This window comes from Rhinoderma darwinii, chromosome 1 (genome assembly GCF_050947455.1).
Source record: "Rhinoderma darwinii isolate aRhiDar2 chromosome 1, aRhiDar2.hap1, whole genome shotgun sequence".
In the NCBI taxonomy this organism is placed as follows: Eukaryota; Metazoa; Chordata; class Amphibia; order Anura; family Rhinodermatidae; genus Rhinoderma; species Rhinoderma darwinii.
The window spans coordinates 14,963,353-14,988,073 of NC_134687.1; the positions used below are offsets into that span (position 1 = coordinate 14,963,353).

Consider the following 24,721-nt stretch of genomic DNA (forward strand, 5'->3'; position numbering starts at 1 on the left):
CGTAGTGACCAAAAACGTCTGAAAATACAGAGCTGTTTTCAAGGGAAAACAGCCCCTGATTTTCAGACGTTTTTTTAACAACTCACGTTTTTCGCGGCGTTTTTCGCAGCGTTTTCGCTGCGTTTTTTACATCCGTTTTTGGAGCTGTTTTCATTGGAGTCTTTGAGAAAACGGCTCCAAAAACGTCTGAAAGAAGTGTCCTGCACTTCTTTGACAAGGCAGTCATTTTACGCGTCGTCGTTTGACAGCTGTCAAACAACGACGCGTAAATGACAGGTCGTCGGCACAGTACGTCGGCAAACCCATTCAAATGAATGGGCAGATGTTTGCCGACGTATTGTAGCCCTATTTTCAGGCGTAAATCGAGGCATAATACGCCTCGTTTACGTCTGAAAATAGGTCGTGTGAACCCAGCCTAAGGGTATGTTCACACGAGGGCGTCCGTAACGGCTGAAATTACGGGGATGTTTCAGCCTGAAAACATCCCCGTAATTTCAGCCGTACCGGCATGTGCAGGCGCTTGAACGCCGCGTCCATTACGGCCGTAATTAGCGCTGCTATTCATTGGAGTCAATGAATAACGGCTCCAATTACGGCCAAAGAAGTGACAGGTCACTTCTTTGACGCGGGCGTCTATTTACGCGCCGTCATTTGACAGCGGCGCGTAAATATACGCCTCGTGTGAACAGACAAACGTCTGCCCATTGCTTTCAATGGGCAGATGTTTGTCAGCGCTATTGAGGCGCTATTTTCAGACATAATTAGTGCGTGTGAACATACCCTAACAGTGTATGGCAGTATTATTTTCACAAAGTTGCAGGAAGGTAATTATGATTGTAACCTACTAGGTAGGAATTTTACTTTCTTCAGGTTGTTTGATATCAGGATATATACATATATATATATATAGGGTTTTACCCGTAAGTCATAAATGTGAAAATGTTATGTCATTTTTGCCCATAAATTCTTATTTGTCACAAAGTTGCATGACTATAACCTTCTAGGTAGATATGTTACGTTCTTCAGATTGTTTGCTGTCAGCGAATATAAAGGCGGGGGATAACTGGTTTTAAAAGTAGTTTTTTTTATTTACAGATTAAAGAGGACCTGTCACTAGATCATATAAGTTGAACTGGCTAATGACCTAAATGGCGCCGTCTCCCTGATTCCAGCGCTGGTTTTCTTTTTTTCCTTGACTTCCCCGTTCCAGTGATATGACCCACTGTTGTGTTGGCTTCTTATATGCTAAATTGCTGTAGTTTGCCAACAGGGCGTGAACCACCCTCAAGCTGCCTCGCGCTGATTGGTCAGCATCAGAGGCAGGGGAACTATCTCCACCCCATTGGCTACCTAAACAAATTAGCATAGAGGGAGCCAATACCACAGTGGGCCATAGATCTGGGAAAAAAACAGGAAAAACAGAAAAATAGCGCTGACAGGTCCAGATTTTTGGTCCCTACAGAACAGACAGTCCATGAGGCATCGCTGACCAGGGTTGGCTTATCGCCCAGTTATCCGATCCAGTTACCTCCCCCTATATTGTCTTATTTTCATATTGGGGTCACACTCAGCATGCACAGTCAGCTCTGCTATACCTAATGTATACTCTGCATGACAGATAACGAGTACGGCTCGAGTATTAACCCTTAACTATCTGTAATAGACACTGTGCAGGTGGAATGATGGATAGATTGCGAACTAACAATGTCTTCAGCTTGGATAATAATGACATTATCCTCACCCCACCCCCACCCTCTCGGCAGAGAAGCCATCAAACCCCCATAGCTAGAATGATAATGGATCTGTCATTATGTGACACAACCAAAATAATCATCAATGTGACATTACAGTCACCTCTCCTCACACTGGATAGTTATATGGCCTAAGGGTGGTCCAAGGAGTCAGGGCAGAGGAGGGCATCCAGCTTTACACTGACACAGCATAATAGACATAACTTGTAGCCCCATGCCTGGCATAGCAATCGGATGGATGATATATATATATATATATATATATATATATATATATATATATACTACAGGACAAGCAGAGCCTGATGATGTTACCAAGTAGTGAGACAATGTAACAATTTTATATTGATATATTGTATCACTTTGGATGAGCTATTGCAGACAGAAGATGCTGGGGATTGTAGTTCTTAGTGTGACCACTTGTTTGCATTGTTTTTTCTCAGCTCTATATCTATCTATCTATCTATCTATCTATCTATCTATCTATCTATCTATCTATCTATCTATCTATCTATCTATCTATCATCTATGTATCTATCTATCTATCTATCTATCTATCATCTATGTATCTATCTATCTATCTATCTATCATCTATGTATCTATCTATCTATCTATCTATCTATCTATCTATCTATCTATCTATCTATCTATCTATCTATCTATCTATCTATCTATCTATCTATCTATCTATCTATCTATCTATCTATCTCATATATATATCTCTCTCTCTCTATCTATCTATTTATCTCATATCTATCTATCTATCTATCTATCTATCTATCTATCTATCTATCTATCTATCTATCTATCTATCTATCTATCTATCTATCTATCTATCTATCTATCTATCTATCGATCTTGCATTATATATATACACGCACACACACAACGTGTATATGTGTGTGTGAATTATGGTAGAGCCGGCAATGTTAGTGACGTCAGCAGATCGCACATTGATACCTTGTTGCACCTTTGCTGGGGAGAATGCAGTGGTCCGGGGCTGGTGCCAGCAGCACTGTGGGCACGGAGGTGGGAGGAGAGCTGTGTCAGTCATGGTGAGTGACTGGTGCCCTGTGGGGCACGTCTGGGAGATGTGTGCACACTGATAGTGCCAGCAGCGGCGCTGCATACCCCTCCTCCTCCTCCTCCTCTCCAGCTGGATCTATTCCTGGCACATATAGGGGTGGAGGGGGCGGCCAGGTGAGCCGGCTACTGGCAGTGCAGGACATGTAGAGCCCGGACAATAACTGATGTGCACCCCGGACTGCAGCCGTGAAGATGCCAGCTAGAAGCCCCCGGACTGAGAGGTTAGTGCTGGGCACGGGGTGGTCTGATGCTGCTATACTGCAGTGCAGCTCTCCAGAAGATGATGTCATCTCCAGCAATGAGCAGCACAGAGGAGCTGAGTCACTGGCAGAGCAGAGATGGGCATAGTCACTGGCAGTGTATGTTCTATATAAAGTAGTCACTGGCAGTGCTGTGGGTATGGTGGATACAAAGGGGTGGGTGGGCTTAGTCATTAGCAGTGATGTAATTTATATGAGCTTGGTATAGGTGGGCACTATGTGGCAGTATTTTTAGTCACTGATTAGTGTTGTTTGACTAATTGGCACAATCATTGGTACTGCTGTATGTGAGACAGGTTACTCACTGACAATGCCCTGGCATAGATGGACTTACACACTGGCAGCCTTCAAGGACAGAGTCGTCACTGGCAGCTGTGTAGAAAATGAGCTTAGTCATGTGAAGCAGCGTATGTCAGGGGAGATGTCACCGGCAGAGCTGTAAAATAATGGCCGTAGTCACTGGCAGTGGTGAATATCTGCCTAATGTTCTGTTCTGAATGAGCTTAGTCACTGGCACTGCTATGTAGTAACTGACATTAGTCGCTGACTGTACTGAATGAGCTTAGTCACTGGCACTGCTATGTAGTAACTGATATTAGTCACTGACTGTACTGAATGAGCTTAGTCACTGGCACTGCTATGTAGTAACTGATATTAGTCACTGACTGTTCTGAATGAGCTTAGTCACTGGCACTGCTATGTAGTAACTGATATTAGTCACTGACTGTACTGAATGAGCTGAGTCACTGGCACTGCTATGTAGTAACTGATATTAGTCACTGACTGTACTGAATGAGCTTAGTCACTGGCACTGCTATGTAGAAACTGATATTAGTCGCTGACTGTACTAAATTAGCTTAGTCACTGGCACTGCTATGTAGTAACTGACATTAGTCGCTGACTGTTTTAAATGAGCTTAGTCACTGGCACTGCTATGTAGTAACTGATATTAGTCACTGACTGTACTGAATGAGCTTAGTCACTGGCACTGCTATGTAGTAACTGACATTAGTCGCTGACTGTACTATATGAGGTTAGTCACTGGCACTGCTATGTAGTAACTGATATTAGTCACTGACTGTACTGAATGAGCTGAGTCACTGGCACTGCTATGTAATAACTAATATTAGTCAATGACTGTACTGAATGAGCTGAGTCACTGGCACTGCTATGTAGTTACTAACATTAGTCACTGACTGTACCGAATTAGCTTAGTCACTAGCACTGCTATGTAGTAACTGATATTAGTCACTGACTGTACTGAATGAGCTTAGTCACTGGTACTGCTATGTAGTAACTGATATTAGTCGCTGACTATTCTGAATGAGCTTAGTCACTGGCACTGTTATGTAGTAACTGACATTATTCGCTGACTGTACTGAATGAGCTTAGTCACTGGCACTGCTATGTAGTAACTGACATTAGTCGCTGACTGTACTATATGAGGTTAGTCACTGGCACTGCTATGTAGTAACTGACATTAGTCACTGACTGTACTGAATGAGCTGAGTCACTGGCACTGCTATGTAATAACTAATATTAGTCAATGACTGTACTGAATGAGCTGAGTCACTGGCACTGCTATGTAGTTACTAACATTAGTCACTGACTACTGAATTAGCTTAGTCACTAGCACTGCTATGTAGTAACTGATATTAGTCACTGACTATACTGAATGAGCTTAGTCACTGGCACTGCTATGTAGTAACTGACATTAATCACTGACTATACTGAATGAGCTGAGTCACTGGCACTGCTATGTAGTAACTGGCATTAGTCGCTGACTATACTGAATGAGCTTAGTCACTGGCACTGCTATGTAGTAACTGATATTAGTCACTGACTGTACTGAATGAGCTTAGTCACTGGCACTGCTATGTAGTAACTGATATTAGTCACTGACTGTACAGAATGAGCTGAGTCGCTGGCCCTGCTCTCTCCTTGGTTGTTATTAGGGTGCTATGTATTATTGAGCGTTGCATTGGTTACATTTCATTGAGATACATTTCAGTTCTGTACTAGATCATTCTAGTCAGTTATATCTCTTTGTTATAGATGGGGCAGCCACATTGCACTATAGGTTTGTTCTATATGCGGTGGATACAGGTCAGATGAGGATATTAAGGTGCCTATTCTTCAATACTCCACCTGTGTGACCAGAATGACCTCATTTTACCTGGTTTACTGACAGACAGGAAATAATTGTTCTTCTAGAGTCTTATGGCACCCAGGGCTCCACATATGATAAGCGTTTCTGCGGAGCTGATGAAAAGCGTGTCCATTGAGACTAATGTTATCTCAGCTTAGAATTTGTTAGAATTTGTGTTTGCACTTTATTTCATTAGGCTGATCTGACAGAACAAAAATATGTGGCGGTCTCGGCAGGATGACCATGACATCACTACTGTACTAATTCTGTAGAGAAAGGCTCTGTTTTCATTGTGCAGATAATAACACTCCCTCCCCCCCAAGAAACCTAATATGATGTCAACCAACACTCTCCCGATATTCTAAATCTAAGTATTAAATAGTTTAAAAGACTTTGGGCTAGTGACACAATAATCAGTTTTAGATAATTAAACATGAACTTAGAACAATGCACAGCGGCGAAGGAACCACAGAGTAAAACTTACAATAAGCCCCCCATGGTGCTGGTTCATACTGACCCCTTTATCCTATCCAGCTATTGGAAAGTGTCATAGGGCCTAGCTTAAAGTTAATGTCCAGACCCAAAAAAAATATTTTTGTTGATTCAAAATGATGTGCTGATTAATTTCTTTATATTTTTTTTTTTATATAGTGGCCTGACCTGTGTTTTTCTGATACAGTGCTCCAAATCCCCTGCACATACATCGTTTTTAAAGAATTACATGCTGGCAACTTGCAGCTGCCACTAGAGGGAGCAGAGGAGCAGTTTGCATACTGTTATACATTGAACTTAATAAGAGGACATTATGTAGTTGACTGTCATGCTCCCCCTAGTGGTGGAGTAGATAGCTAGCATGTTATTTTTTAAATTTATGTCTGTGCATGGGATTTGGAGCTCCATCTGCTATACAGAAATTCATCAGCACATCATTTTTTTACCTAAAAATGACATAATGATAAAAATTGGACATTTACTTTAACCTTCTGTACTATGTATTGATGTCTATAATAATACAGATTGAAGGGTCACTACTAAAAATCAAGCTGGCTGCTGGAATGGTTTATCTGGCTACTAAAGTCTTCAGAATTGTGTCCATCCCTGCTGTAATCGTCATGATAAGCATATTTCCAATAGTCCAGGACTGCCTGATAGAGTTTTTGTCTCAGGCACAAAAACTATTTATAAACCTTCCTGGGAGGCAGTACTATCTGTTCCTTCATCATTTATAGGGAGAGACAGGGTGGAAGTACTATCTGTTCCCACATAGTTTACATGGAGATACTGCGAGGTAGTGCTCTCTATACCTGCATCATTTAAAGGGAGGCAGTACTATTTGTATCTACACCATTTATAGGAGAGACGGAGGCAGTACTATCTGTACCTGCATCATTTACAGAGAGAGACAGGGAGATCTCCACCAGTCATATGCCATAAATGGCTTTCATGGGAAAACCCTTTTAAGAGAGTTATCACAAGGTACAAACCAGGCGATGCCAAGGAATTAAATGTCACATTCAGCTCTGCTACATCTGTACTAGAATAGATATTTTTGTTGCTGACTGACTCCTAGCTCAGCAGTACTCAGGGTATGTGTCCTGGCGAGATGACAATCTTGACCTGAATTTGTCTCTCAGAATTATGCCCCTCACGTAGACTCAGTGCGCGGTGTATATACCAGGGCCTGGCAGCTGCAGGGAGGCAGGGGTTGGTAATGGCGGTGTGGATAATAGACACCTGCGCAGCGCTGCTCCAGCAGGATGGAGTGCGTCATATACCACTAGTATAAAATGATTTGCATGTTGCAATAATGTTTCTTTGCCTGTTGTACTCCCAAGGGCCGTGGATGACCTGTTTCAGCGCTTTCTGTGACATTGTGTAATGTTTTGCTATATTAAGCGCTGGAGAATATAAAATGACTCTGTCTGCTTAACCATTTCACTCCCATGTGCGTATCTTTCCTTAGAACATTTTTTGGTGAAGACGTCATTATATTTTTATTGTAACGCGACATTTTTTATTTACCATGAAAGTTGAAGATTGTTTAATTCGAGGATAAGTGATAGAAATAAAATATAGGCAACGTGCCTGTCTGGTGGCCCTGTGAATATGGGCAGTCACAATGTCATGGTTACTATCACCAGCATCATTAACCAGCTACACAGAGTCTTATCGGTGGTTTTATGCAGTATGAATCTGCGGAGTCCCTGTGTACATACATTACATCACTTATCTTATACCAATCCTGAGGTACAGTCTGTATTATATTCCAGAGCTGCACTCACTATTCTGCTGGTGGAGTCACTGTGTACATATATTATATTAATTATCCTGTACTGATCCCGAGTTACTTCCTGTATTATACTCCAGAGCTGCACTCACTATTCTGCTGGTGGAGTCACTGTGTACATACATTACATTACTTATCCTGTACTGATCCTGAGTTACATCCTGTATTATACTACAGAGCTGCACTCACTATTCTGCTGGTGGAGTCACTGTGTACATACATTACATTACTTATCCTGTACTGATCCTGAGTTACATCCTGTATTATACTACAGAGCTGCACTCACTATTCTGCTGGTGGAGTCACTGTGTACATACATTACATTACTTATCCTGTACTGATCCTGAGTTACATCCTGTATTATACTCCAGAGCTGCACTCACTATTCTGCTGGTGGAGTTACTGTGTACATACATTACATTACTTATCCTGTACTGATCCTGAGTTACATCCTGTGTTATAATCCAGAGCTGCACTCACTATTCTACTAGTGGAATCACTGTGTACATAGATTACATTACTTATCTTATACCAATCATGAGTTACAGCCTGTATTATATTCCAGAGCTGCACTCACTATTCTTCTGGTGGAGTCACTGTGTACAAGTATAATATTACTTATCCTGTACTGATCCCGAGTTACATCCTGTATTATACTCCAGAGCTGCACTCACTATTCTGCAGGTGGAGTCACTGTGTACATATATTACATTACTTATCTTATACCAATCCTAAGGTACAGTCTGTATTATATTCCAGAGCTGCACTCACTATTCTGCTGGTGGATTCACTGTGTACATATATTATATTACTTTTCCTGTACTGATCCCGAGTTACATCCTGTATTATACTCCAGAGCTGCACTCACTATTCTGCTGGTGGAGTCACTGTGTACATACATTACATTACTTATCTTATACCAATCCTAAAGTACAGTCTGTATTATATTCCAGAGCTGCACTCACTATTCTGCTGGTGGAGTCACTGTGTACATACATTACATTACTTATCCTGTACTGATCCTGAGTTACATCCTGTATTATGCTCCAGAGCTGCACTTACTATTCTGCTGGTGTAGTCACTGTGTACATAAATTACACTACTTATCCTGTAATGATCCTGAGTTACATCCTGTATTATACTCCAGAGCTGCGCTCACTATTCTGCTGGTAGAGTCACTGTGTACATACATTACTTATCTTATATCAATCCTGAGTTACAGACTGTATTATATTCCAGAGCTGCACTCACTATTCTTCTGGTGGAGTCACTGTGTACAAGTATTATATTACTTATCCTGTACTGATCCCAAATTGCATCCTGTATTATACTCCAGAGCTGCACTCACTATTCTGCAGGTGGAGTCACTGTGTACATACATTACATTACTTATCTTATACCAATCCTAAGGTACAGTCTGTATTATATTCCAGAGCTGCACTCACTATTCTGCTGGTGGAGTCACTGTGTACATACATTACTGATGCTGATTTACATCCTGTATTATGCTCCAGAGCTGCACTCAATATTCTGCTGGTGTAGTCACTGTGTACATACATTACACTACTTGTCTTCCAAAATTGGTTTCTTCTTCAGTTCTAATATGGCTCCTCTACTGCAGACTACTTTTCCCATGAAGTCTCCGGCGCTGCAGAAGGGATGGAGTTTCATCATACTGCACTTGCTCTGATCTGAGTCCTATCTAAGTGCAGCAAATGAAAGATCAGTGACATAGAACTTCTGTCCCCTAAATGCAGAGTCTCATTGTATTTATCCTATGTGATGCAGCTGAAGCCTGTCTCTCCTGCCTCCTGCTAGTGATGGATTTATCTATGTCAGTGTTTACACAGGAGGCAGTGCAAAGCAGCATCTCATAGAAATACATTGGACTCTGAGTAGAGCACTCACAGATAGTATAGACAGTTAGTGAGAGTCAGGGAAGTTTTATAACTCTGCAGCTTATTATTGTATGGACTCACCTATTATATCACTTCACTACTGGTCCCTTAGATAGGGCAGAAATAATCTTGTTAACAGCCCCATGTGCATAGGGGACATACATTAGAACAAGGAGTGTGTGAGGGGGGGGGGGGTTCTCAGAGCTGCCAGGAGGGATGTGATTGGTGATAGTGTAATCCTGTAGTTCACAGGAAGTAAACTACACAGGAAAAATTACCTTTTGGTTAGACTGAGATCACATTACACCGCTGCCCATAATGAATAAGTTCAAAATGTAAAAATGAAGCTGAGCTGGGAAGAAACAAATAACACTGCTAGAATATTGCTGCTGAGTTAGCATTATTTGTGTGAGGAAAAAAAAAGTTGCCCGAGTGCTTCTTTTACTTATACTGATTCTGAGTTATAGCCTATATTATACTCCAGAGCTGCACTCACTATTCTGCTGCTTGAGTGACTGTGTACATAAATTACATTACTTATCCTGTACTGATCCTGAGTTACATCCTGTATTATACTCCAGAGCTGCACTCACTATTCTGCTGCTTGAGTGACTGTGTACATACATTACATTACTTATCCTGTACTGATCCTGAGTTACATCCTGTATTATACTCCAGAGCTGCACTCACTATTCTGCTGGTGGTGTCACTGTGTACATACATTACATAACTTATCCTGTACTGATCCTGAGTTATATCCTGTATTATACTCCAGAGCTGCACTCACTATTCTGCTGCTTGAGTGACTGTGTACATACATTACATTACTTATCCTGTACTGATCCCGAGTTATATCCTGTATTATACTCCAGAGTTGCACTCTCTATTCTACTGGTGGAGTCACTGTGTACATACATTGCATTACTTATCCTGTAGTGATCCGGAGTTACATCATTTATTATACTCCAGAGCTGCACTCACTATTCTGCTGGTGGAGTCACTGTGTACATATATTACATTACTTATCCTGTACTGATCCTGAGTTACATCCTGTATTATACTCCAGAGCTGCACTCACTATTCTGCTGGTGGAGTCACTGTGTACATACATTACATTACTTATCCTGTACTGATCCTGAGTTATAGCCTGTATTATACTCCAGAGCTGCACTCTCTATTCTACTGGTGGAGTCACTGTGTACATACATTGCATTACTTATCCTGTAGTAATCCGGAGTTACATCATTTATTATACTCCAGAGCTGCACTCACTATTCTGCTGGTGGAGTCACTGTGTACATACATTACATTACTTATCCTGTACTGATCCTGAGTTACATCCTGTATTATACTCCAGAGCAGCACTCACTATTCTGCTGGTGGAGTCACTGTGTACATATATTACATTACTTATCCTGTACTGATCCTGAGTTACATCCTGTATTATACTCCAGAGCTGCACTCACTATTCTGCTGGTGGAGTCACTGTGTACATACATTACATTACTTATCCTGTACTGATCCTGAGTTATAGCCTGTATTATACTCCAGAGCTGCACTCACTATTCTACTGGTGGAGTCACTGTGTACATACATTGCATTACTTATCCTGTAGTAATCCGGAGTTACATCATTTATTATACTCCAGAGCTGCACTCACTATTCTGCTGGTGGAGTCACTGTGTACATACATTACATTACTTATCCTGTACTGATCCTGAGTTACATCCTGTATTATACTCCAGAGCAGCACTCACTATTCTGCTGGTGGAGTCACTGTGTACATACATTACATTACTTATCCTGTACTGATCCTGAGTTATATCCTGTATTATACTCCAGAGATGCACTCACTATTCTGCTGGTGGAGTCACTGTGTACATACATTACATTACTTATCCTGTACTGATCCTGAGTTATAGCCTGTATTATACTCCAGAGTTGCACTCACTATTCTGCTGGTGGAGTGACTGTGTACATACATTACAAGAAATATATTGTACTGATCCTGAGTTACATCCTGTACATTCATGTGTTACTATACTGCGGCCACACAGCTTAGTATCTAAATACATGAATTAACGGTATTGAACCAATTGAGGGTGCACGGCATCTAAATATTTTCTATATTTTCATGCATCGTGCAACCCTAGTGCCGAGGGGTCTATTGTCCGTCACCAGGTTTGACTGCAACCTCTGCCAATGATGGACATACCATATAACCAACCTGTGCAACTGTATAAGGGTCCTCTACACATGGGGGACACATTGCCACTTTTAATGAAAAAAAAAATATCTCTCCCTATTCCTTTTTAGATTTTAGATTTTGCTAATTATTTTATGGCTTTTAATTCATACCTCCTGACCAGTCAATTTTTCATGGGATTTTTTTAGTGAAATGAACATTAAAGGACCTGCCAATCTGTCCCCAGAGGGGGTGTTTTTGGTTTGGTCAGGATGGGGCATAAAAATGGCACAGTGGTGAAGGATCTTCTGAAGACCCATGACTGGGATCTCATTCTAATCAAATTAGCAGTTGTTAATCTAGTGACCCACAATACCGCTGCACAGGGACCCCTGCAAATAAACCTCATACACAGATGCATATTCACCATAGAGGTGGCGTACACCACTGCTATGGGGCCTGTGGTGAGAGGGAATTTTGTACTGAACTGCTCCTGCTGTTCACACAGTCAAAAATTGAAATGATAAAATTCTGGTTACCTCTAGCCGCCACTAGGGGGAGCTCTCTATATATAGATGTACACAGCTCCCAAGGGTTTGACCAGGATTAGAAAAATCAGATTGTGCCCCTCTCGTCCATGGGCTGTGTCCGGTATCGCAGACATAAATAGGGATGAGCTGCAATGGTGTGGACTGGCGTTGCTTCTGGGAAAAAAAGTAGAATTAATCCGGTTCTTACGTTTACCATTATAAACAGAGATGATCGAATAGATTCTACAGTTATCGAATTGGCACTAATTTCACATAAGTTTGGCTAATCGGCCCTAATCTCTAATAATAAATTATATTTATGTGGACCCCTGGAAACGTGCAATCGTTTTGGGGTGCCTTATGTGTATTTTGATGCATTTTGTTGTGGTGTTTCTTATTTGATGCCCCTTTATTTCTTTTGTCTTTGATGTTTTGTTTTTTTATCCTGGACAACCCTTTAATTGGAACTGTATAAATATCTATTCAATGAGCACCCCCTAGTGGTCACTGTGGGCTGCCAAAATTTTATCATTTATTATCCTTTTTTTACTTTTATAACCTGTCAGTCAGACAGTTATGGAAAAACATTTTTGGCGGTATGTCCTCTATTTCAGACTTCCCCATTCAAATCTATGGAGAGGGACTGCACATGTTCGTCCTGCTCTCCATCCGAGAACGGGGACTAAGGGCTATTTGTTTTCACCAACACTGGGGATCCCAGAAGTCGGACCCCCACTGTTCTTACTTTTATAACCTGATGGCAGTAACCCCTTTAACTTGCGTAAGTAGCAAAAACGATCACTTTAATTAAAGAAGCAGTACTGTCTAATTCACTCTATCTACAGTAAAACTCCAATTATTCTATTGACCTTTGATGTGCCGGATTATAGGAAATTCCGCTCTTCAAACATTCTGCAGTCACGTTGGTTGCATCTCGCATGCAGACATATGTGATGTTGCTATGTGACGTCATCGTTTTCTGTATCCCAATGTAAACCCCTCCACAGGTAATTATAGCAATCATTCCCGGATATGTATATATAACATGAGATGACTCATCCTGGAGGTGCTTTGGGTTAGGCCCAAATCAGGTACGTATAACGGTCTCCTTAGCAACGGTGCAGATAGTAACTGCTAAACTCCTGACAGAAATGGATCCAACGCCAAGCACTTTACTAACCTAGGAAAAAAGACAGTAACGCGACATTATGGTTAATATTAGAGATAGTACCATCTCTGGGTGCCATTGAAACGCTGCCCCCAATCATACTACGCAGCGCAGGTCATATATTATGGTAACCAGCAAAATTTGTACAACCCCTTTTCTTTTAGGTCCCCTTTAAGGGGCTGCCTGCTTTAGAAAACCCATTTCCAAATACCCTATTAGGATATTGAGTTAAAAAAAAAAAAAGAGCTAGTCCCCCGTCCAGGACCCATATTTATTAGCCACAGTAGAGAGTGGCTACAAAAGCAGCTCTCACTCTGGAGGACCCGGCTGTGTCATACGGCGTTTCCCCTGTAGTGGTGCTGCAGAGGAAATGAACTATTGCTGCTATTGATACACAGATTACAGCTGATCGATGGAGGTCCTAGCAGCAGGATCCCCTACGATCAAATTGTTGTCAGGGATTCATTCTAATTAAAAGAGGTTGTCCAAAGCGGATAACCTCTTTAAGACCGTCTGATTAAGGGAGTGCCCACTGTTGGGGGAAAATGACACTCAATGCATGAAATAATTTATTGAGTTAATAGAGGAGGGGGTCCTCCATTCATGACCCATATCTATTAGCCAAACTAGAGTATGGTTACAATACTGCCTCTCGCTCTGGAGGACTCGGCTGTGTAACACTTCGTTTTCCCTGTGGTGGCGCTGCAGGGAAAATTAACATTTCCTGCTGGTTTCGCACATGAAGTACAGCTGATTGCTGGAGGTCTTAGCAGCAGGATCCGAGGTCACCGAAATCCTCCAGAGCAAGTTCTGCTGCTGTTTGACTGGCTAAGAAAAATTATAACCAATACCAATCTATCTAGAGTCAGTTCAATATATGACACATATCAACACGGCCATGTGTATCAATTGAGGGCCCATGGACATATTCTGTATAGATGGAGGGTGGGTCCTCAGAATCATTTCTTCTAGTGGACCCAGGCTGGTAACAGAATTCCAGCTACTTCCCTGCTGATCCCCCCCTGAGATCCGTTGACCATAGTCTCTTTCGCAAAGGGCACCTCCAATTTTGTAAAAAAATTTCACATGTCCTAGAGAGATGTCAAAAGTTTTCCTTGGCGATCTGAGATCTCGAATGGTCACTATAAGGAGAAGACGTTTGGACTCTATCAACACCTAGCCCTTTCAGCTTTTAATATCTCTAAAGATGTTTGATCTGAATGTTGACGCCGCTCCCATAGACTTAATTGGGCATAATGCGTATGTACAGTGTGGGTTCCATTGAGGTTAATAGTTTCAGTGTCAACATTTAGCTTAGAGATCGGAAAATCAAGACCCTCACTGATTAAAAATATCTCTATGAAAGGTCCAAAGTTTTACAGAACAGAAGAATATTTTGGTTTTTTTAACTAATGAATTTTTGACATATCCACTAAATATATTTGCCATCAAAATCTGATCGGTCGATCTCCCACATGGTTCAACTCAAAAAATTATTTTTCAAAAATGCATTTTCTATAGGAAAATCATTCACATCATAGTCACATATTTTTGCCTCCTTATTGCATTGGTCCTGATAAAAAAAAACATTTAAGCTCTTGTCTGATAATGATTAGAAATTAGCGAATTTGCTCAAAATTGAAAATCCGAATTGATTCATTTTGAAAAAATTTTACGCAAATTCAAAGTGCCCAGATTGTCCTGAAAACTTGTGTCTGACGCTCTGATGTCCTCTAGGACCAAGTTATATTCAACCCATTTCAAACTCTTTAACGAAAGTGACAACAACATATATGGATAGAGGGGAGGGGATAACCGCAGTGCATTTTGGGAAGGCTGCCTGCAAGGCATTACGGAAAAGCCTGTACAAGGTCATGTGAACTTTCTTCTAATCTGAATAATAGCGTCCGGTGTTCGCAGTGATTTGTGCACTGTGAACCCAAAAAGTTTTGCCGAATCCAAAACTTTTTGGAAATTTGGACTAAATTTGCAAATCCAAAACTTTTTGGAAATTTGGACCAAATTTGATTCATGTAGAATCGATTTGCTCATCTCTAATAAGGATCAGTCTATCCATGGCCGGCTTGGAGTCAGAACATTGTCCTCTAGAACTAGTGATACAACTGGCTGGCAGACAAGGTGTTAAAGATTCCAGTCCCGGAAATTTCTGATGCAGAACTCATTATCTTGGGATAAGCTCCAGCAGATGTTTATTGCAGGCAGTGCAGGAGTATAATACGGTGCCGCTTCAGTGGATAGAGAAGTTCTTATTTAGTAACAATGACTTAAAAGCGCTGGTTCCAGGTTGTGCTGGTATCCGGAATATGAAGGTTACACCGGCTGAAACAGTTCTGTATGTAGCCTATTGGTAGCCGCACGGCTATTGTCGATTCAGGACAATATTTTAAAAATTGCTAAAAGGTAACTCCACCCAAAATATAAAAAGTCGGGGTTATTATAATAAAATATGTCAAAAATTCCAACGTCTGGTGCTCCTCTTCTATGATGGCCGTCTTGTTGAGGATAAAGATTAGGCTTAATGGGATATTTGATATAGAATATTATATACTATTTATGTATTATATTACTTATTCTGTAATAGATAGGGACTTTATATAAGGATATAGTATTAGCTAGAGTGGAGAGCACCTAAGAAAGAGTGATCCCAACTGTGGAGGACTCGTTGTCTATTCCTTTAAATGGGAGCCATGTAGTACTTGATTCTCCCTGTAGTGGCCGCTGCAGGGAAAATATTTGATGGCCTCAGAATCCCCTCATAATATCCACAGATCATCATGATTTTTAGAACAGCGATCAGCGGCATCCCTTTAAGAAGGGGATGACTTGGTGACACAACCCCTTTGGGCTGAGAACTATTGGACAAAACAAAACACGCAATTATTGGGGCCACATGCTTTATAAATATCAACCCCCAGAAACTAGCTATTTAAGTGGTCCTCCAGAAAGATGTTTCAATAATTAGATAGGTGGGGGTCCGACTTGCTGATCAGAAGAATGAAAGGGCCAAAGCTGCAATACCAGACACTACCACAACTGTATATATGGCGCTGTGCCTGAGTAAACAATGACATAATCAACTTGATTGACAGAAGGGATCACACAGCTCTCCTGCAGATCTTTGTGATCATCACTTCTGTGGCGGTCAACTATGTATAGTATTATTACGCAGACGCTATGGATGGTCTATATGGACGATAGAGCCGGACTATGGGCACTAATGTGGATGGTATTATATGGGCATTGCTATGTCTTCTACTATATTATGGAACCTTATAGTGCTGGTACTATTATAGCAATGCTGATATTTTTGCCATACTTACATGGACCCTAATATGACTGGGAAAATTATTAAGGTACTGATATGGGTGGGGGTGCATTTTTCTATGGGTGCCACAAGAGTTTATTCTGCCCCGTGATGTATGTTTTAAATACATTATTTCCAGAATGGAAGATTTAATACTCCGGGTGAGTGACTCCAGCTGCAAGATTATTTTCTTTTAGAAGAACCCAATTTCGTAATGCAGAATTATTGATCGTTTCCAAAAATGGGGCCATTTAGAAGCAGGGGCAGGAGAGAATCACGTCAAAAGTATTCCCTTTCCGTCCAAGAGAGTGACACTTGGGAGGTCTGTACTCTTAAAGGAAGTCTAAACCGAGAAATGAGTGAAAAAAAAGTAAAAACACAGCAAACTCTTGCCCATTGGTCAATCTGCTGTAGCTTCTGCAAGATCCCGAAAAACAAAAAGTCTTGAAGGAATCTGTTTGAAAAAAAGGGTCTCTTCACACCCCTTCTAGTGTGTTGGAAGGGGGTGGAGCTAGGGGAGGTCTCTTCTAGCTCTCAGACAGCTAAAGACAAAGGAACCTAAGCTCCGCCCCTTTACCAAACTAGTCCCAGGGAAGAAGGAGGGGGAGATTAAATAAATTCCTACATGAAAATCTAGAATGAGAATTTAAGACTTTTTTTTTTATTTTTGAAACTTTGGATTGCAATTTAAACTGAATGGAACCAAAGACGAGAAGGTAATCGGGGGGTCAGTGTTACCATCAGGGACGGAGTAAGGTTGCTTGAGGACCCTGGGTCCCCGCCCCACCCACCTGACCCCCTGTTGCAGCCACATGTAGGAGAGGTAGATCTCTCCACGGACGTTTATGGGAGTTATGAAAACAGCCGACTCCCTAAGGCCCCATGCACACGAACGTGCTTTTGCGGCTGCAATTCCCCCGAAAATCCACGGGTGAATTGCGGCCCCATTCATTTCTATAGGCCCATGCACACGACCGTGGTTTCCACGGTCCGTGCATGGCCCAGGAACCTGGACCGCAAAAAGAACGGACATGTCTTATTACGGCCGTGTTTTGCATCCAGGCTCATAGAAATTAATGCACACGTCTATGTGCATGGCCCGCAATTTGCGAGCGGGCCCACGGGTGTCACTCCGCGGCCGTCCGACCCGAAAATCACGACGGTGCACATGGCTACGGTCGTGTGCATGAGGCCTTAGACTTCATAGGGGAGGGCCATACAGATGCGTGTCCACGATCCACCTCTTCTCAGCTAGATAGGATCACTGGACAGCCATCAGGACAACCACGTCTTCCTGAGACATGGGGGTCCCAGAGGTGAGCAGTGTATTTATTACCCATATAAATAATATCTACCATGGATGTAACTAGATAATGCTGGGCGTGGCGGATTGGAAAATCTGGCCTGGGTAATGAGGGTGGATGTTGGAGGCTTTATAGATCCTCATGGTTGTGGATGCACTGGTATACGGACCTCTTGTGCCTTCCCTATAGCCAGGCCCTGCTTACCAGTACATTTACATTTTATTTACACTTTTTATACATACAAACATTTCAATCCAAAATTTGGGGACATTTTATGCTACACCTCAACCTCTAAACACGGCCAAAATTAGTAAAATGGGATCAAAAATGGTCATATCGTACAAAAATCTCCATGTGTACAGCCACGCATGTTGAAAGATAGATAGATAGATAGATAGATAGATAGATAGATAGATAGATAGATAGATAGATAGATAGATAGATAGATAGATAGATAGATAGATAGATAGATAGATAGATAGATAGATAGATAGATAGATAGATATGAGATAGATAGAAATTAGATAGATATGAGATCGATAGATAGATAGATAGATAGATAGATAGATAGATAGATAGATAGATAGATAGATAGATAGATAGATAGATAGATATAGATAGCTAGATAGATAGATAGATAGATAGATAGATAGATAGATAGATAGATAGATAGATAGACAGATATGAGATAGATAGATAGATAGATAGATAGATAGATAGATAGATAGATAGATAGATAGATAGATAGATAGATAGATAGATAGATAGAAAGAAATGACATAGACGGATAGATAGGTAGATGATAGACATGCAATAGATTAAAACATATAAAGTGAATGAGGTCGGGGTCTCAGGATGACATGGACCCCAGCGCCCTCTCTCTTTGTGTCTCTCTCTGTGTGTCTCTCTCCTCTCTCTCTCTCTCCCCTCTCTCTGTCTCTCTCTCCTGTCCTCTCTCTGTCTCACTCCCCTCTCTCTCCTCTCTCTGTCTCTCCTCTCTCTCTACTCTCTCTGTCTCTCTCTCTGTCTCTCTCTCTCTCTCCTGTCCTCTCTCTGTTTCTCTTCTCTCTCTCTCCTCTCTCTCTCCTTTCTCTCTCTTTCTCTCTCTCTGTGTCTCTTGCCTCTCCTCTCTCTTTCCTCTCTCCTCTCCTCTCTCTCCTTTCTCTCTCTTTCTCTCTCTCTGTGTCTCTCTCCCCTCCTCTCTCCTCTCTCTCTCTTTCTCTCCTCTCCTCTCTCTCTCCTCCTCTCTCTCCTCTCCCTCTCTCTGTGTCTCTCTCTCCTCTCCCTCTCTCTTTCCTCTCTCCTCTCCTCTCTCTCTCTCTCTTTCTCTCTCTCTGTGTCTCTCGCCTCTCCTCTCTCTTTCCTCTCTCCTCTCCTCTCTCTCCTTTCTCTCTCTCTGTGTCTCTCTCCCCTCCTCTCTCCTCTCTCTCTGTGTCTCTCTCCTCTCCCTCTCTCCTCTCTTTCTTTCCTCTCTCTCTCTCCTCTCCTCTCTCCTCTCCCTCTCCTCCCCTCTCTCCTCTCTCTCTCTCTTTCTCTCCTCTCTCACTCTCCTCCCCTCTCTCCTCTCTCGCTCTCCTCCCCTCTCTCCTCTCTCTTTCTCTCCTCTCTACTATCTCTGTGTCTCTCTCTCCTCTCTCATCTCCTTTCTCCTCTCCTCTTTCCTCCCCTCTCTCCTCTCTCTCTCTTTCTCTCCTCTCCTCTCTCCTCCCCTCTCTCCTCCCCTCTCTACTCTCTCTCTCCTCTCTCTCTGTGTCTCTCTCCCCGTTCTCTCTTCTCCTCTCTGTCTCTCTCTCTCTCCTCTCTCTCTGCTCTCTCCTCTCTCGACTCTCTCCTCCCTCCTCTCCTCTCTCCTCCCCTCTCGCTTTCTCTCCTCTCCTCTCTCTCTGTGTCTCTCTCCTCTCTCCCCTCTCTCTCTCTCCTAGCTCTGCTCTCTCCTCTCTCTCCTCTCCTCTCCTCTCTCTGCTCTCTCCTCTCCTCTCTCTGCTCTCTCCTCTCTCTGCTCTCTCCTCTCTCTTTATGTCTCTCTGTGTCTCTCTCCTCTCTCTCTGCTCTCTCCTCTCTCTCCTCTCTCTGTCTCTCCTCTCTCTCTGTCTCTCTCTCCTCTCTCTCTACTCTCTCTGTCTCTCTCTCCTGTCCTCTCTCTGTCTCACTCCCCTCTCTCTCCTCTCTCTGTCTCTCCTCTCTCTCTACTCTCTCTGTCTCTCTCTCTGTCTCTCTCTCTCCTGTCCTCTCTCTGTCTCTCTCTGCTCTCTCCTCTCTCTCCCTCTCCTCTCTCTCTGTCTCTCTCTCCTCTCTCTCTACTCTCTCTGTCTCTCTCTCCTGTCCTCTCTCTGTCTCACTCCCCTCTCTCTCCTCTCTCTGTCTCTCCTCTCTCTCTACTCTCTCTGTCTCTCTCTCTGTCTCTCTCTCTCCTGTCCTCTCTCTGTCTCTCTCTGCTCTCTCCTCTCTCTCCTCTCTCTGTCTCTCCTCTCTCTCTGTCTCTCTCTCCTCTCTCTCTACTCTCTCTGTCTCTCTCTCCTGTCCTCTCTCTGTCTCACTCCCCTCTCTCTCCTCTCTCTGTCTCTCCTCTCTCTCTACTCTCTCTGTCTCTCTCTCTGTCTCTCTCTCTCTCCTGTCCTCTCTCTGTCTCTCTCCTCTCCTCTCTCTGCTCTCCCCTCTCTCTCTCTCTCTCTCCTCTCTCGACTCTCTCCTCTATCTCTCTCCTCTCTCTCTCTATATATATATTGTATGGCATAGATAGGACTTGACTTCTCTGTCGGCTTCGTCGTTGATCTTAATTCCCAGGCTCAATGATTAGAGGATGATTTTTTTTCATCATAAGTAAATAATAGAAATGCCTTGGCTGGTGAGCTGGCAGCGCGCTGTACAGAAGTCTTTACACCCACCTATCAGCCTACCCGGGCACTCTGCCCAACTGAACATCCAGTCCTACACAGCGACGTGACTCAGTGCTGATCACACATGAAGAGCGGATGGTGGTGAGGCCTGTGCCGCAGTCCATGCTCTCTCCATATGACAGCAGTCCCAAGCAAGGCTCGGCTATGCTGCAGTACTGGGGAAGGATGAGCTGGGTGCAGCTATCACACAGCATGGGGACCAAGGATTGAGAGGGACCTGCAACATGATATGAGAAGACAATCTGCTGAGGTAAGAGGAGGGGGCGCACGTCTCCAGATAATCACAGCCATCAGCACTCACACCGGCTCATCCAGAATAAACGTGGGATGTAGTGGGACTGAAGATCAAGATGATGACATTGAGTATAAAGGCCCGTAGTAATGATGATGATGATGATGATGATGATGACGGTGAAATTAACTTTGACGCATGATAATAATATAATAATGTGGCTTGATAATAGTAATAATAATAATAATAAAATATAATAAAAATATAATAATAATAGTAATAACAATAATAATGATAATAAAATATAATAATATAATAATAATAGAAATAACAATAATATAATATAATAATATAATAATAATAATATTAATGATGATGATTATGATCATTATTGGACTTTAAGACATTTAATTATGTATAATAATGTTATAGACTTGGAGGTTCTTTATGATGATGATGAAGATGATGATGATGATGATATGGGCTTGTAGACACTAAGATGATCATGATGATAATATGGACTTGTAGATTCTTGATTATCAAGATGATGGTGATGATATGGACTTGTAGACACTTCGTGATGATAATGACGATGATTGTGATGAAGATGATATGGACTTGAAGACACTCGATGATGATATAGACTTGTAGACTGATGTAGATGATGATGATATGGACTTTTAGATACTTGGTGATGATGATGATGATGATGATATGAATTTGATGAATATGATGATGATGACATGGATTTGAAGACACTTGATTATAAGGATGATGAAATGAATGATTATAGTGATATTGACTTGAAGAAACTTATTAATTAATAGCAACAGTAATAATAATGTAGATGATGATGATGATGATATGGATTTGATGATGAGGATGATGAAGATGATGGGTGATAGTGCTTACATTCAGCTGCAGTCCATATAAATGACAGTAGTCCCTACATGTGTATGATGAGGAGAACACAACCCCCCATGTCTATTAGTGTTCCATGTAGCAGATTTCTGCGCGTTCCTGTTACATAAATGTGCGGCGCTCGTGTCATTCGCTCTGCTGCGCTCTGTGGGATTTACATGGGGATTGCTCTTGTTCGGTTAACCCTATCATGGCTATAGTCCAGGCTCGTTCAGCTGTCTGGAAGACAACGTTACATGGGAGATGACATGAGAGAAGAGGTTTGTGGTTGGCTGCAATTTGAAGTCCAAAATGTCCATTTAATGCATATGAAAATTGGTGATGATGGGGGTTGTGGTGGATTGTTAGCAGTGTGACAAGTCTGTATTGGGTGTGATGTGATTGGTTAATTATACATAGGCCTCCTGGAATATGATCAGACGTGAAATCATGTGTATAGATAGAGGGGAGCCAAATGGGCATGTGCCCTGGTGATGGGTGCTGGGGGGCACCAACAAACCACTGCAATGAGCATACATAAGACTGACCTGGAGGGAGGAGAAGAGGAGAATGTAGTAAACAGTAAGGAAGAGTCTGGATGGGAATCTATAGAGTTGGGTGACCGGATGATAAGAAGAAGCGTGACTCATAAATGGCGGTCTATCGTTTTAACTGCATGTCCTCATTCACATTAGGGGGAGATGATCTGCTGCCCATAGTGCTGCTCTGAAAAGTGACATACTGTTGTCCCCTGGAAACCATCAACAAGCAGGATTGCCTCTTCTGAAGGATCTTGTTATGGCTTTTGAACCACTGCACTTTGTATAGTGACACATAACCATCCATGTAATGTTATACCTGATACATAAATATTCATGTTGTAACTAGTTGTGCAGCCGGGGGGGCAGAGAGGTGTAACTGGGACAATCAAGACCCCAAACTCATTCACAGCAGGACCCCATGATGAATAAAAAACATAGTAAGGATAAGAGATCCATCAACAGCAGTTTGTTGACGGTTTTCGAGAAATCAAAAGATGGTAGAGTTTATATGAGCTGAATGTACAGCAAATAAATGCAGTGACTTATACCTGAAAATGTAGTTATGTCATGTTGGGGGTTGTAGTGTTCTATGTATAAAATGTAATATAATTATTGTATAATCATGTCCAGTGGTCGGGTCATGTTGGGTGTTGTAGTGTTCTATGTATAAAATGTAATGGAGTTATATATCGTAATTTCCAATAGCCGAGTCATGTTGGGCGTTGTAGTGTTCTAGGTTACATAGTTACATAGTACGGTTGAAAAAGAGACACATGTCCATCAAGGTATAGAGTATAATAAAATTGTATTATCATATTATTTAGTGGACAGGTGATGTTTGGATTTATAGTGTTATATGTGTAGAGTATAATAGAATTGTATTAGGGTCATGTCCAGTCTTTATGTCATATTGAGGGTTGTAGCAGGGGCGTAGCTAGTGGGGGGCAGGTCGGAGCATGTTCCCCGGGCGCAACCGGGAGAGACGGTACAATTGGCTACTCCTCCTGGAGCGGAATCCCTCCTGACGTCACTATCAATATATGGACAGCTGTATGGGGGCAGCTATAGGGCACTATACTGTACAGGGGCAGCTATAGGGGCTTCAAGCTGTATGGGGCAGCTTTTGGGGCATTAAGCTGTATGGGGGCAACTATGGGGCATCATATTGTATGGGGCAGCTATGGAGGCTTTATGCTGTATGGGGGAATTTGTTTGGAAATTATACTGAATGGGGGCATTATACTGTATGGGGGCATCTATGGGGGCATTATACTGTAAGGTGGCAGCTATGGGTTCATTATACTGTATGGTGGCAGCTAGAGGACATTATACTGTGTGAGGGCAGCTAGAGGGCATTATACTGTGTTGCTATGCCTGCCGCATCTGTTGTCCCTCTTTGTGGGGATGTGTGTGGCACTATCTACAAGGGGGTGTGTGGCACTATCTAAAGGGGATGTGTGTGGCACTATCTACAAGAGGGTTGTGGCACTATAAACAGGGGATGTGTGTGGCACTATCTACAACGGGGGTGTGGCACTAACTACAGGGGATGTGTGTGGCACTATCTACAAGGGGGGTGTGGCACTATCTACATGGGATGTGTGTGGCACTATCTACAAGGGGGGTGTGGCACTAACTACAGGGGATGTGTGTGGTACTATCTACAAGGGGGGGGTGTGGCACTATCTAAAGGGGATGTGTGTGGCACTATCTACAAGGGGGGTGTGGCACTATCTACAGGGGATGTGTGGGGCACTATCTACAAGATGGTTGTAGCACTATCTACAGGGGATGTGTGTGGCACTATCTACAAGGGGGGGTGTGGCACTATCTAAAGGCGATGTGTGTGGCACTATCTACAAGGGGGGTGTGGAACTATCTACAGGGGATGTGTGTGGCACTATCTACAAGAGGGTTGTGGCACTATCTACAGGGGATGTGTGTGGCACTATCTACAAGGGGGGGTGTGGCACTATCTACATGGGATGTATGTGGCACTATCTACAAGGGGGGTGTGGCACTAACTACAGGGGATGGGTGTGGCACTATCTACAAGGGGGGGTGTGGCACTATCTACAGGGGATGTGTGTGGCACTATCTACAAGGGGGGGGGTGTGGCACTATCTACATGGGATGTATGTGGCACTATCTACAAGGGGGGTGTGGCACTAACTACAGGGGATGTGTGTGGCACTATCTACAAGGG

The 24,721-nt window shown here is 42.5% G+C and overlaps 1 protein-coding gene across 3 annotated transcripts in view; it reads left to right on the plus strand.

The window, feature by feature from the left end:
* The first annotated feature begins 2,766 nt into the window (after positions 1 to 2,766).
* Positions 2,767 to 24,721, plus strand: part of LZTS3 (leucine zipper tumor suppressor family member 3) — an 81,677-nt gene continuing 59,722 nt past the window's right edge. The window contains exon 1 of one of the 3 annotated variants that reach the window (XM_075855793.1): positions 2,767 to 3,059. The gene's annotated coding sequence lies outside the window, so the exon portion shown is untranslated. Of the gene's footprint in view, positions 3,060 to 20,544; positions 21,092 to 22,147; positions 22,255 to 24,721 lie in introns of those variants that run through there. The other 2 variants (XM_075855787.1, XM_075855810.1) reach the window with 2 other exon arrangements.